The 14,975-nt window shown below is 34.0% G+C and overlaps 1 protein-coding gene and 1 long non-coding RNA gene across 7 annotated transcripts in view; one reads left to right on the top strand and one right to left on the bottom strand.

The window, feature by feature from the left end:
- The window catches only part of LOC138182436 (uncharacterized), a 340,068-nt gene that overhangs the window by 67,458 nt on the left and 257,635 nt on the right, over positions 1-14,975 (bottom strand). The window contains exon 1 of one of the 6 annotated variants that reach the window (XM_069118277.1): positions 9,744-10,256. The exons of the other annotated variants lie outside the window; for them this stretch is intronic. The gene's annotated coding sequence lies outside the window, so the exon portion shown is untranslated. Of the gene's footprint in view, positions 1-9,743; positions 10,257-14,975 lie in introns of those variants that run through there. 6 annotated transcript variants of the gene reach the window in all.
- On the top strand, positions 10,554-11,790 carry LOC138182814 (uncharacterized). Its single transcript, XR_011173914.1, has 3 exons — positions 10,554-10,979; positions 11,061-11,181; positions 11,334-11,790. It is a non-coding gene; the product is annotated as an uncharacterized LOC138182814 (long non-coding RNA).

Genomic DNA, 14,975 nt, shown 5'->3' with positions numbered 1-14,975 from the left:
TGTTCATCATATTGTATGATAAAAGTACGAAACACGAATTGATTGGATTTAAGTCAGGAAAGATAAAGTTTACTTCAATACTTCCAATTAGTCCTGTTTATAAAAAAATGTACAGAAAATGATTGTACAATCATCAATTCGTGTTTTATAACGTAGTAACATTTAACAGTGTAAAAATTATTCGAAATTTAGCTTTTCAATAAATATATTTTTATCAGAAATTTTCGGAGAATGTATTTTTTGTAAACCAGAGACATAAACCAAATTCCAGAAAAACTGGGACTAATCGTTTGAAATAACTATTAAAGTAACTAAATTAAACTATCATTTAATATACAAAAACAAATCACAAAAATCAACAATCTTTTTAATCAGTGTTTCAGAAATTTAACGATAATTTCGTTAGGGCGAAGTTTCCGATTCGAACTGACTGAAAGAGTTTCGAAACTGGGGTGTTACTATTCACAAACAGTGAAAGAAAAAAGTTAATTCAATATCGAATCTCAGTTTCTTTCGGATCAATTACCCCATTCGACAACCTTGCAGCTGTGGTTACGATTCGTATTATATCGAAGAAATCGATTCAGTCGGATAATTCGTTCTTTAAATAAAGCGGGGTAATTTGGCGACTGTAATCTATCGTTGTTCCTCAGATTGGCTTTCGTTTAATGGCGGGAAAGTGCGTTGTTAAGTGGTCCAAATACTTCTCGGTCCTCTATCCTCTGTCTGCACAAATGGGCTGTAAGGGTTTTATCAGTTCAGGATTATGCACGGTGATTCATCTAAATTTTTCAGCGACGCAAGATTTTTTTGGTCTTCCAATTGCAGTATCGGGCAAAAGAAATAATACATATTTCAGAAGTATCTATAGTATACAAAATATGATAGCCACAGCTGCAGTCGCAGCAGTCACGTTTTGTTTATGTTCACTCTCACGTCTCGTTGAACCAACTATCGACACTTACTTTTCTTCGATATGATATAAGTCAATTTATTTCTAACTATCGTAGTTTTACTTGTTTATTGTGTATAGCAGAACGTTATGATACGATAAGATTGATTTTTAAAAATTGACATTCTAAGAACTTTTTATCCTTAGACCGTTTGAATGTAGTGTTCGGACAAAGAAGATTCCTTTAAATTCGCATAACGCATTAACCTATCACACGAAAAGAAGTATATGACAGAATAAGAATTGTTAATATTATCGCAATACATTTAGATAACAAAACAAACAATACACAAGCAATACACAATTTCACAAACAATGCAAAAATAATCAAACTTCGAAAGTTGTATAGTCCCGTAAAAAAATAGTCCTAATCTTAATAAATAATCTTTTTTTTAAATTACAGAGCTACAACATGTCCCTTATGAACCACCATCTGTAGCGAAATTATTGTTAATTCCTACACAAATTCATATACAGGGGTGCATTCATATTATTTTTAAACCTTTCGTTCATTACTTTATTGCCCATCATTCGAACGTTTCTTCCTTCATCATCAATGCTAGAGTGAATTGCAGAGTCATCTGCACCGCGAACATACCAACGGAATTTATACGCGCTCGTTGAGATTGACGCGCGATGAATAGATCGGGTGCGATTAAAAATTGAATTTCCATGAAACTCCGCTATTTCGCATCGTTTTGTTGCATCGAATGGTGAATCGTCAAATTTCGTTATATTCTTTCCCCTGACCACGCGAGCTTCTTTTGTTGGCATAGCTTTGCGAAAGTCAAGCGGAAGGAAAAAAGGCAACACTGGAAGCTAAAATTTCGACGGATATTATTATTATTAAATTAAATTCATCGCTCCGACTCAGGACAAGTTGTTATATGAACGATGACCACTTAAACACACAACTTACATGGAAACAACATACTGAATCAATTATAGACAAAACACGGATAAAAAGGAGACAGATGTATTGACCAACTAGTGGAAACTCTAAACTCAACATAGAAAATAAAATAAAAATCTACAAAACGATAATAAAACCAATTTGGGGGACAGCAGCAATGAGCCACATAAATAAACTAAAATCGCTCCAATCGAAGATGCTGAGAACAATAGTCGACGCCCCATGGTTTGTCAGAAACGAGGATATACGCAGATTTAAGAATAAAAACGGTCAAAGAAGAAATCGGCAGTTGCGCAGAAAAATACAAATAAAGAACGGCAACACATCAAAACCAGCTGGCTGCTGAAGCGAGCAAAACTGTCACAGAAAGAAGACTAAGAAGAAAACACCCCACTGACCTCATTAAAGAAATAAAATAGTCAAACTCCCACATGTTATACAGGGTGGTTGGTAACTGGTGGTACAAGCGGAAAGGGGGTGATTCTACGCAGAAAAAGAAGTCGAAAATATAGAATACAAATTATTTTTTTAATTTTTTTTTTTTTTAATTTTTCCATCCAGACTACGATCTACAGTGAGATCCGTTATAACATACCGCACGCGTACCGAGCGAAAATTCAAAGTCGATTTTCTCGAAAACAAAGCCTCAAATGAAAAATTTTTATTCTATATTTTCGACTTCTTTCTTCGCGTAGAATCAGTCCCTTTCCGCTTGTACCACCAGTTACCAACCACCCTGTATATTCGACATACACATGTTATTTAGCAATGAAGCTAGAAAAATTTACCAAATGTCCAGCTGAACAAATTGTAAAGTACAAATTAAATAACAAAATCTATTTTTTTTATAAAAAAATATAAACGATGAATGCCGAAAATCATCAACGACCGCGCTTCTCTTGCTGGAATTCGCTTTCATTTCTTTCTTTGATGTCTTTTATTTGTTCTTCGCGACGGTTCACACGCATTAATCGCTAGCGTCGCCGGCTTCCTTATTATTTTGCAAGGAGAAACGAACACGATGGATTCAATGGAGGGATTAAAAGGTTACGAGTGTGCTCGAGAGCATCGAAAAATAGAGATCCAGGGAAAAATTTCAGGAAAAATTGTGAAGGCACGAACGCGGAATTAAACGCTGTGGAAATTTTTTGTCCCGAATAAAGGTTGTTCTGACGTTCCTATGTTGAACCTCTCTGGTTTGGTACTCAACTTTTTTAAATCTCTTGTCACTGATACCGAACCTTTAACGATGTAAAGTTGCTCCTCTAAAAACTTCAAAGAAATCGTTACATCCGTGAATAATTGAAAATCTGGAGGAGCTTTAAAGAGAACGAGGAATGTATTGCTTATATTCTGTATCAGGTCTGTAAGTATGAAACCGGAATTTGCCTATAGATGGCCCTAGCTGATAATGTAGTTATCATTAAACTGCGTCATTGATGCCAAAAGTCTTTGTTGACATCTAACAAACATTTTCTACTCGGAACAATACAAGTTTCATACAACAGCATAGTTTGTAATAGCGTTGAACATGTCAAATTTTGTGCCTGGAAACTACGATTTGCGGACAGCATTGATTTTCTGTTATCATTTGAAGAAAACTGCTGCAGAATCGCATCGAATGCTTGTCGAAGCTTACGGTGAGCATGCTCTTGGTAAATCACAGTGCTTTGAGTGGTTTAAAAAATTCAGAAGTGGCAATTTTGACGCGAGGAACGAAGAACGTGGAAGACCACCGAAAAAGTTTCAAGACAGCGAATTGAGCTGTTAAAACCTGGCGAAACCGTTAATACCAAGCGCTACCGACAACAAATGATCGATTTGAATCAAGCTTTGCGTGAAAAACGACCAGAATATCAAAAAAGGCAACACAAAGTAATTTTGCTTCGTGATAATGCACCATCGCATACAGCAAAACTGGTCAAGGAAACGATCGAAGCGTTCAGTTGGGAAATACTTTCGCACGCGGCTTACTCACCAGACTTGGCTCCGTCCGATTACTATTTATTTGCATCGATGGGACACGCACTTTCTGACCAGCATTTCACTTCTTACGAAAATGTACGAAAATGGCTCGATGACTGGTTTGCCTCAAAAGAGCGACAGTTTTTTTGGCGTGGCATCCACCAATTGCCAGACAGGTGGGAAAAATGTATAGCTAACGATGGGCAATACTTCGAATAAAATATTTTTAATCATTTTCATACAATAAACGTGTATTTTCTATACAAAAATTCCGGTTTCATATTTACATACCTGGTATAAACTGTTTTGAAAGATGTAAAAGATATGGTATTAAATGATCAAAATCATAATATATACATAATATACAGGGTACATTGTGAATCAGCTTCTACAAGTTTTCAAACACTTCCGATAATCTGATAAAGAAATATTTGCGTTGTTTGCACTGCTTGAACCTTTAAAGTTATGTAATAATCATAAAATCCTATAATCCCCGTATTTACGAGTGTTCATTATTATAGTACTTAATAAACCATTAAAATTATTTACCATACTTAACCACTTTCTATATGTCGCTAATTACGATTGTAGTCGATGCAACTTACAACAATAACAAACAATGACATACGGATATCACTTATGGCCCAATGAATCATCATCGTTCATGATAATAAACAAGTTAAACGCTGAACTGAGTTTCTACTTGATAAATTAAATTTTGTATACTTTTTACAATGTGCAGACACACATATCGCGATGCAACTTAAAACAGTAACAAACCATAACATATGGATATCACTTATGGCCCAACGAATCATCATCGTTCATGATAATGAACAAGTTAAACGTCGAACTGAGCTTCTACTTGATAAATTAAATTTTGTATACTTTTTACAATGTGCAGACACACATATCGCGATGCAACTTAAAATAGTAACAAACCATAACATATGGATATCACTTATGGCCCAACGAATCATCATCGCTCATGATAATGAATAAGTTAAACGCTGAACTGAGTTTCTACTTGATAAATTAAATTTTGTATACTTTTTACAATGTGCAGACACACATATCGCGATGCAACTTAAAACAGTAACAAACCATAACATATGGATATCACTTATGGCCCAACGAATCATCATAGCTCATGATAATGAATAAGTTAAACGCTGAACTGAGTTTCTACTTGATAAATTAAATTTTGTATACTTTTTACAATGTGCAGACACACATATCGCGATGCAACTTAAAACAGTAACAAACCATAACATATGGACATCACTTATGGCCCAACGAATCATCATAGCTCATGATAATGAATAAGTTAAACGCTGAACTGAGTTTCTACTTGATAAATTAAATTTTGTATACTTTTTACAATGTGCAGACACACATATCGCGATGCAACTTAAAACAATAACAAACAATAACATATGGATATCACTTATGGCCCAACGAATCATCATCGTTCATGATAATGTACAAGTTAAACGTCGAACTGAGCTTCTACTTGATAAATTAAACTTCTTATATTTTTTACAATGTGCAAATACATATCGCGATGCAACGTTCAAACTTTAAATACAACCATTTTCAAGGTTATTCTGTTTCGTTTATGGACTATCGCAAAATTTACGAACCGCATAAATGAGTAAGAGAATTTTTGGATTCACGATTTCGTATCAGGACCGCAAACTTTTATTAATTCATCGTGATTCCTCGATCGAGTGTTTTTCCCTTTGGCGAAGAGGAATATCAAGGATTCTCGCCTTTCCGTCGATCATCAATTTTTAATCGCTCCTCCGCGAGACTTCGACAACTCTTCAGCGGATAACTGCGAAACTTTTCCAATACCCTTTACATCTTACGATACAGCGATAAATCATCGCTTTCTTCGGGAAAAAATTTGAGTGTTCGAGATACGGGATAAGAATTCAGAATAGTGTCATTTAGGATGATCGGGAAATCGTTTCGGCGGCGTAAGACGGAGTTACTAATTTCGCTAATAGCTGTGATCGTTTAACTTCCAGCGCAATCCTCGTAATTGCACATTGAAAGACGCTTTCGCAACCCTTTTAGTCTTCACGCGATACCATTCAAGAAGGAGACTGTGGTTTTAAAATCTATACGCTTTAAAGCTTTCTATTACTGGAATTTTGTTTGATTATCGGAGAAGAAGATCATAGCCGATTATAGTTTCTCAATTTAATTTGTGAAAGTAGAAGCTAGCATATAATTAAAAGGACTCGACGTTAGAAGAATAATGCGAGAGAGAAAATTTTTTATTGGTGGAAATTTTGGATGAAGTTAAACTTCGATAGAAAAGTCGGTGTGTATTGTTTAGACAAACAAGAATCTTATTCATCGATTCTGTCATAATTATTTCATTTTCATTAAAAGATTTCGATACGAATATAATCATATATTACCCTTCCAGCGAGATCATTGTAACATCATTATTGTACCTATATTGTGATTTTTAGCAACATCGTATGTTTAATATTATTCTGATACTTGGATAGCTGCTATAAGAAATAAATAATAAAAGGTATATAGTAGAAAAATTTGGTTAATATATTCAATAATTATATCAATAAATGCAAATAGAAAATGAAATTATTTTGAACAACATTAAAAAATAAAAATTCACAAATATCTAAATTAATATGAGACATATGCCTTAGTAATTTGGTATTCGTCTAGAAGTAGAGTTGAAATAAAATATGAAATTAATAAAATAAAGATGTACTAAGAGGATTGAGAAATCGACGAGTTTCTATGGAACGTGTTAATAATACGATACGTTCGATTTTCTCTTTCCTCTCTCTGGTAGCTACGATTATAACGAACATGTTCCATTAAGAGAACGAGACGACGAGGGTGAATTCTTACTTCGAGGCGTCGTTGATCGCGAACTTTCACGGAGTCGCTCGTGATTAACAATCCCAGCTTCGCAACGGAGTTGCTAGAAGTATCTTCTTTTTCTCTTCCTTGTCTTCTTTTTAAAGTAAGTGTCGTCGAGGTTTCTTGATTAATCGTAGCTGACGTGTTAGAGAAATGGAACAGTGTCCAAGCTTGATTCTGCGGTTAGATAATATCTTTTTCTTTTTACTCTTCATTTCTCTTACCAACAGATTGCTACCTTTTTCAATTTCTTCCATTGAAGGATGAAATAGTTGGATTCAATTTCTTACTCTTGACAATCTCTTAAATAATGTTGCACACACGTAATCTTTTGAACACGATTGGGAACTGTTGGCCGTACTTGACATGTCCATTATTCTTAGTTAGGGTGTATTAGTAAGATGCCGACATGGACAAAGATCATTTATATTATTGTTCGAAATTATCTTCAATTATTTATAACTAGAGTGCAAATGTTTGTGAATATATTTAAAAGATGTACGGATACGTATATATGTATATAACGATTAAAAGTATTAAAAATATATATATTCAAAGCAAAGTAGATTTTGTATCATTTAGCAGGTAAAACAAAAATTTCTATTTGTAAAAATACGAACTTGTATAAATATCTGCAGTCTATTCATAACTTTCTCCGAGATTTCTCCGAGACGAAGAATAGGAAGAAGATGATGAATATTTTAGATACTTAAGAAATGATAGAAACAAATTATATTTGGAAGGCAATGATGAATAAAGATATTAGATATCCAATAGAAGATGAATTATATACTACTACTACTGGATATGTATAAATTTATACTATAAAATTGCCTCGCTTTTTAGCGTCTCCTGTGATTCATTCTTCTTTCTTGTGTAAAATATTGTTCTCCAATTAGGCAAAAATATCGTATACAGAAAGTATCCGTCCAATAACATAGATTTTCCCATAAATCAAACTAAAAATTTTAATTAGCAATAACTCAAAATCTTAGTATACTATAAATTACACTTGCGCGAATATTTCGATTTTCCAATCTTTACAATGGATAACATCTTAACAAATACAAGTTCCACTTCTCTTTGAAATACATCAATTTATACATCGCTAATACTGCTTCTCATATGCTATAATGTTTGAAAAATAAGTAATATCGAAAAGTACGAAAACATAAATAATATAAACCAGATCGAACAATGTCATCATCTCAGGAATTTGTGCAAACACTTTGTCGCCAGAAACAATCAAGTTCGTAGACCTTGAATTCGATTCGTAGGCGTTTTCAGCGTCGAGACGGAACAAGATGGGGTGCGCCGTTTAACGTCCCTTAATCCGATCCCCTCAATCCTATTTGCCTATACGGCGGGAGCGACGAGTTTGTCGACTCGGTGTCGGCGGATGTTCACCGGTGGTCGGGAATGCACGTTAGAAACGTCTCGTCGCTAACGTCGTTTTAACGATTCATAAATTTTCCACATTCTGCTGCACACCGCCCCGCCGTGGCCAGCCAGTTCCAAAAGTTCCATGCGGGAAATGTGGGTCAGCCGGGCGCCGCGACGAGCTTTACGATATATTCTGGGATTAACCAAGGATCGATTCTCGAACGCGTATACTTTAACACGTTGGATTACATTAACACGCTCAGCGAAATGAATAATTCACGCGTCCCCCCGTTTCACGCTCAATAACATTTGTACGCGCTCATTTGCTCGATAAACGAAAGAATTGCGCACATTCTTCTTTGTTTGGTCTCATTGATAAATTTTGAGATGATGATTTTGTTTTAGATTTTTGTGAATCTCTCTGATCTTTGCTACCTTGATTCCTATTTATATTCTATGTTTGAATTTGAATATAGTGAAATTCTATTATATATTTAACTAATTTTATAACTCGTCACCCAATAGCATTCTGCGTATACGTATTTTAAAATTTTCTTCATTTTCTATATATAATAATATATATAATATTATATATTGTATATTATATATATAAAATGAAGAAAATTTTAAAATTTAATATTATATATAAAATATAATATTATACATTGTATATTATATATATAAAACTTTAAAATTTTCTTCATTTTATATACAATATATAATATACAGTATATAATATTATATATATTATTATATACATAAAATGAAGAAAATTTTAAGATACGTATACGTAGAATGCTATTGGGTGACAAATTATAAAATTACTCAACTTAAGGAAACCCTTCGTGAGTAGGAAGACAACCACATAGAATTTCAGATAACTTTTAATATACTAACAATAAGATGAGGTCACTACACAATATAATATATCTGTAATAACATTTGAAATTACCTACATGCTAAATAAATAACAGTTATAGCACACGATTTTCAATGATAGCCAAATGTTTATGCATTTACGTAGAATCGACATATGTAAAAAGATACAAACTATTAAAAGCGAAGCATTCGCTATATTAACAGAATGAATTGCATCTTTTTGCTGTATATACATATAGAAATATGTATTAGAATCGAAAGTAATACAACGATGATAAGAAACCACTATCTGACCATAATAGATAAAAGACATCGATCATCTAAGATTGATATGCTAAGGAATAAAGAGACTTTTGGAAAAAATAATTCCTCGCAAACGTCATCAATCATACTTTATTCGCGATTAATTTCGAAAAGAATCAACGAACGTGTCCAAAGAGTGTAAAAAGGCTGCAAGGAAACGAACAAATAACGTCTGAATTAAATTCTTAATTAAACAACCTTGGATTTCCAGTGCAGACTTCGGTGTCGCCGTTGGAGAGGGGGTGGATACACCCATGGAAGACGAGAGATTCTGGACTAAATTCACCCTGCGAAGAGATCTAATTTTGCTGGCGGCGACCATACACGTGTAACAGTCTCCGCATCCCGCGTTTCGTGCAGGATAATAAATATATTGCGGTCGCTGGACCATGGAGAAAAGCTTTTTCTACCTATAATATCAACCTCGTGACGCAAGCCTACCTCTAAAAATCCACGAAAAAGCTGCAGTTTTTCCCCCTCGAAATTCGTACGTCGAATTTGTCCTGTGTTATTTCTCTTCGTGGATGAAGCTAACGACGACAAATATTCGCGTCCCTTTTTCATTAATCCGTACGAAGCTGCTATTTTGAACGTGGTTCGCGTCGAAATATTAATCTGTCAATATATACGACAAATTATTCTTGTATTTCGACTTTCATCTCGAGATGACGATGCACTATTTCTACTGTTACTATTATAGCAATTATAACGATGAAGCTTTTCTATTAGTTTTAGTAATATGCTAATTTCTATCATACTTGTAGTGGCTCACGAAAGTATTTCAACTTATATATTGTATGTATTATTAAAACATTTTGAAATTTTATTAGCACTGTAATTGGACGCGACAGCTATGACTGTGTTTGCAAAGTTTGAAACTAATCTGAAAACGTATATACATGTAGGAAATAATATAGTGCTAGTAGGTTTGGTAACGGAATGATTGTTACAATATCGTTTACAATATCGTTTACGCAGTCACTATTCGTCACTCACTACTCCCGTTACAATGGTTCTCTTTTGTGCACGCTGGCAACACTCCTTGACAACGCTGATAACACACACCCGATATCTCCCAAGCAATCCGTACACGATACTACACTATACTACATTCCTACATACATACATAAACGAATTTCAAAATGTTTCGTATGACACATATATTTAATATATAATATAATGGTTTCTATAAGTATTTAGATACTTCCGTGGCTAACTGTATACACATTTCTAGATTGATCTTAAATTTTACTAATATAATCACTATAATTTTAGTTAGTACGTTGCACGCATAATGACAGAAAAGAAACAGTTGGAAACGCAGGACTGATATAAAAAAATAATTGTTCCATCTAGAAGAAAGGAAACTGAACTTTGCTCGAGTTGCTGGCCGGAACGCAGCGTCTCCAGTGTCGAGTAAAAATTCTAAACGCGACTCGGCCGCAGTTCAATTTGCACTCCCGGACCTCGCCATTGTTTGCATTACACGCTCCCTAATTAAACGTGATATTTGAGTTCGTCCTTTGTGCCGAGTTTCATCTTACCAAGCTCCATGAGAAGGACGAAGGAGAAGGCTAGAGAAAACTAATTTCACCCGGTTACCCGACTCGACTGTTCGTAAACACTTATTTATTTTCAGAACCTTGTTCCGCGGAGTTTCACAAATATATAGTGGAGGTGAGCCGATTATATGAAATTTAATGTTTAAGGAAGACATTAAGAGGTTGAAGACTTCTAAAAAAAATCTGAGTTTTGTAGAAACTAACCTCGATTGTTTGAAATCTTGAAGAATATAGTGGAGAAGGAAGAGCAGAATGAAAAGAAAGAGAATGGAAAGAAGGATGATATAATATAGTATTTATTAATCACTATTCTTATGGTAAATTAAAACTGAATTATAAAGTATAATGGAATCTTTATTTAATGCACTAGAATTTTATTAAATTTACTCAGTATAATAAAATTTTACACTACTTATTGTATTTCATTTATTCATTATTATAGTGGTGGTGGATTGATATCGTATTATAGTGTTTTAGAATTTGCAATTGATGAAATAGAATTTTATACAGGAATTAGAAGGACAAAGAAGAAGACAAGGAGGAGAAAATGAAATGAAACTGAAGGGAGGAAAGGATTAGTCGAACGGAAAAAGAAATAAAGAAGAGGAAGGAAGGGAAGCCTAATGGCTTAATAGCTTAATAGCATCTATCTTAGCTCCTGCTCATGTCAAGCCTCAAGCATGAGTGATCTTAATACCTGCCTAACCTACGAATTTCTGACTCTCTTAAGCTCCTATCAGTTTCTTAGTACTGAAACAATAAATTTTAGTTTACTACATCAATCATATCTTATATTAGTGCTAATATTAAATCTTTCTGCAGAGCTCACATTTCATCTGTAAGATTTAAAGGATTTTCTAAACTAATAGAAAGACTTCTGGTGTTAATACAATCAATGATATTTAACACGTTGACTGCTACGACACTCGTATTCGGGCGACAGCAATGTTTCCGGTAGGGCCACGTCACCCGTATTCGGGTGACGCTTATTTGACTACTTGCGAAGGATCGTCGTAGGTATTTGAAAAGATATTCCAGCAGAAATAATAAAACTATTGAATTGTTATAAAAGTAATACGTAAATGGTTTATTACAAAAAAATATTTTGAATATAAAACTTTATAGCATTTTATACATAGCTGAAGTTGGTCGGGACAATTTGGACAATAAGTTGTTGTTTTCTTTAAATTCTCTCGTGTCTTTGTTCGGTCCATTCGACGTCTTTTATTTGCATAACATAGTTTGCATGCGCGTCCAATGCTTCTTTCGGAATCATTTTTCCGAACGGCAATATTACGCTGACTACGTCGAAGACAAGGATTTTTTGTATTTTTAGACAACCCTAATAATTTTGCAACTAATAATTCTCTAAATATTCTAATATTTATATTCTTCCTTGTTGCAATTTTGTCAACCGTCAAAGCGTTTACAACAAAAATTCCCAGAAGGAGTTGAATGCCAAGTTTTCTGTACCATTTGATTCCTTTTCTAATTGTGATGGTATAAGAAACCATTTGGTCGGAATAATCTATACCACATTTTTCCTCATTATATTCGACAACAGCTAGTGGTTTTAATGTTGCGAACAAACGAAACGAGAGATCATTCTTGAGACCACCACTTGAGCCACTCGCATTACTAAAATATCGATGGGAGTACCTAGCAGAGAACGGTTGGTACTACGGCATGCGTGGCCTGAAGGAGATTTCATTGAAAACATGCGTGGCAGTCAACGTGTTAACTGCCATATATATATATATATATATATATATATATATATATATATATAGGCGAAGCAATATATATAGCAAATATATATAGCGGTATATATAGTAAATAAAAAAATACGTTTTTTAATAGATAATTTAAATTTAGAGTCTGACAATTCCATAAAAAGGCGGTAATTACTAATTCGTCATTAATATGTACACCTGGATAAAATTCATATACTGCTTCTACTGTGACTACTATTAGCCACACATATTACCTCAAAAAAGGAAATGCCACATTCTACGAAGTTGCAGAACTCTTGATTATCAAGGAATGTACGGAACGGCCATTTTAATCAACTCCTCCCAGACTCTTTCTGTGAACGTTGGAAACGAGGCATGACTCACGAGACACTGGAACCGGATGTCGTGCGGTCCCGGAAGTCTCACGGTAGTAAAGTGTCGGTCAGTATGTCCTGTTTTTGCCCAAGGGGGTCACGCTATGAAACGTCGGTTTTATTCGCTGCAACCGGTGGCCAGCGGCTTTCACAGGAGGATAAGACCACCGGAACCACAGTCAGCTGCAGATATTTCCAACCTCGGCTTCGCTGATAAGCTTATCTCTCCGTACCTTTCTGAAGAATACGCCGTTTCGTTCGGTTACCCGCCCAAAATTTAACCACCAGTTTTGGGAAACTCATGCAGCATCAAGTGAACTTCGGTAAAATTATATAGTTTGTTTATATATATATACATATGTAGATCGTTCCACATTTGATCAATTCGGAAAAGGAAGATGGCAGAAATTAGCTGATTTTCAAAGCTTGCTATTAACGAAAGATTTTAACAGGATATGTTCCTACACCTCCATCTCAAACTAGTTCGTAACAATATTTTTTAACCTTTGTTTCTCGTGTGATATAAGTTTATCCTCTTTTAACTTTACTTATTAACTTACCCTCCCCTAAAGATGTGAACAAGCAACGGACAGATCAAACAGAATATGTAATACCATCGTGATATTTCAAAATTCTATTTTTAGCATCTTATACAAAGATGCTAAATGCGAAAATTACTCGTGTGCGATAAATATATTAATCGAATATATCTTTAGTAAAGTCTTTAGTGATCTTGAAATATATATCAAATAAATGGTAGCAATGTTTCGTTCTAAACAACTGGTTGACAAAATTTGCATAAACCATTTTTAACCCTTTATCCAACCTTTCTACTAGCCACGTATTTGCAAGCGGACAGCTTGTAGCTGTAGCATTTTCCCGTGCAAAATTTCCATATATAGGAGGCGCTATTAAACTTTCCTGCGTTGCGTGTATTTTAATAACAAGTTCCAGCATTGTCCTGGAGTGCAGCCACGCACTTATTTAAGTGGATAGCAGACAATAAAATCCATGTCACGAATGTAGATAAACTAGATAGTGATTATCGCTAATCTTAATCCTCTAACTTAGATTTGTAATGTGTACGAACTTAGTATTGAATCAAAGTCACAAGTGTCAAAAATTCAAATAGAGTGCCAAAATAAAAAATTAGCATATTCATACATTTTGAATCTGTTAATCTGACAAGGTGAATTAATTCGTCTCCAAAAGGTTATGAGTCTTTTTATAAAGAATTTTAAATTCCTATATTGAGATATGTATAGATCTTATTATTAGACATTGTACACGTCAGGTTTCATTTTAATTATCAATTTTTTATATTGAAACATCACCTATTGTTTTGCCTATTATTTTATTTCTATTAGTATATCTAGTATAATACATAGCGTATTTACAATTGAAAAGATTTAAAATCCACGACTAACAAAATGAAATTTTAATTCTGTAATTAAAGTAATTAAAGAAATATCTAGTTACGGAACATTGGAATTAACAGATTAAATCAAGCTTTGAATGAAACAAAAGTTAACGAAATACGTTTCATTTGCATTTCTCTACATTAATTTTAACAACTCGCTAAGTTCTTATACATGCAATGTTACTCTCGAAAACATCCCGGATGATTTTTTGTATGTTCTCATCTTACATGGGTAATGTTATTAAAAACAAGGAAAAAGGAAGAAACGTTATATACATCAGTCCCTGCAGAAGACTCGGTGTTTCGTTTAGACTGGTGAAATGCAGGGAACGGTTTCCTTGTCGAGGATACGGCTTTTTCTCCCGTATTTTCAAAAATTCAAATGAGTCACCCATTTGTTTCGATTGCTATCGTGAGGACGTTGCGATGTTTTTTTTCTCTTCCACGCGAGTCCATGAAATTATTTGGTACAAGAATTATCGAATAATAATAAATTACAATAAATATGATAATCATGGATAATTAAATTACATATATACACATATATATATACTTATATATACTTATGAATAATTTCAAGAAAA

Source organism: Bombus flavifrons, chromosome 8 (genome assembly GCF_040668555.2).
Source record: "Bombus flavifrons isolate JBK064 chromosome 8, iyBomFlav1_principal, whole genome shotgun sequence".
NCBI lineage: Eukaryota > Metazoa > Arthropoda > Insecta > Hymenoptera > Apidae > Bombus > Bombus flavifrons.
Note: the sequence above shows the minus strand (reverse complement) of the source record. Positions and strands in the feature narration are given on the sequence as shown.